Source organism: Leptopilina heterotoma, unplaced genomic scaffold, assembly GCF_015476425.1.
Source record: "Leptopilina heterotoma isolate Lh14 unplaced genomic scaffold, ASM1547642v1 Lhet_103, whole genome shotgun sequence".
Taxonomy (NCBI): Eukaryota; Metazoa; Arthropoda; class Insecta; order Hymenoptera; family Figitidae; genus Leptopilina; species Leptopilina heterotoma.
The window spans coordinates 1230731-1231428 of record NW_025110818.1 but is presented as its reverse complement, the minus strand read 5'-3'; positions in this window follow the sequence as shown (position 1 = coordinate 1231428).

Sequence of the window (698 nt, the reverse complement as noted above, 5' to 3'; positions counted from 1 at the left end):
TTTAATTCAAATAACCGTTTACTTGTTCATCAAATAAATATTTACTTGAATCAAATAATTTTTATTTATGTTAATTAAATGATTCAGTTTATATTTGCTTCAAATACTGAAATTATTTTGGTTCAAATAATTATCGATTCAAATTTATTTACTTTAAATAAAAATTATTTGATTCAAATAAATATTTTATTTGTTAATAGACAAGTAATCGGTTATTTGAATCAAATAAATTTTTTTCTAGTGTATTATATTAAAATAATTTTAAAATAAAAAATATCAATTTTTTTCTAAATATCAATTTTTCCCAAACACAATCAATTCTTCCATTTTTTTCTTTTTGTAAATTTGAAAATCGTTGGACAAATGAATGTTTATATTTTTAATGCAACAAAATATGATGTTATATATAAATGTATAAAAAATAAATAGAAATATAAAAAATGTGATAAATTTTTTTTAACATTTTTTATCAAGACTATTCTTCTCGATTGTCTTATAATTAAGTAAATTTTATTTTTGTAATTTATTGTATTGTTATATCGACTTGTAGAATAATTGTATCATATTGTAAAAAAATTTTGCTATTAGTTCAAATGAACGACCATATTTTTATTATACTTCATTTAATTTTATTCACAAAATATTTGTTTACAATTAAAAAAATAATTTTCAACTAAATTATAAATTTTATTATAAAT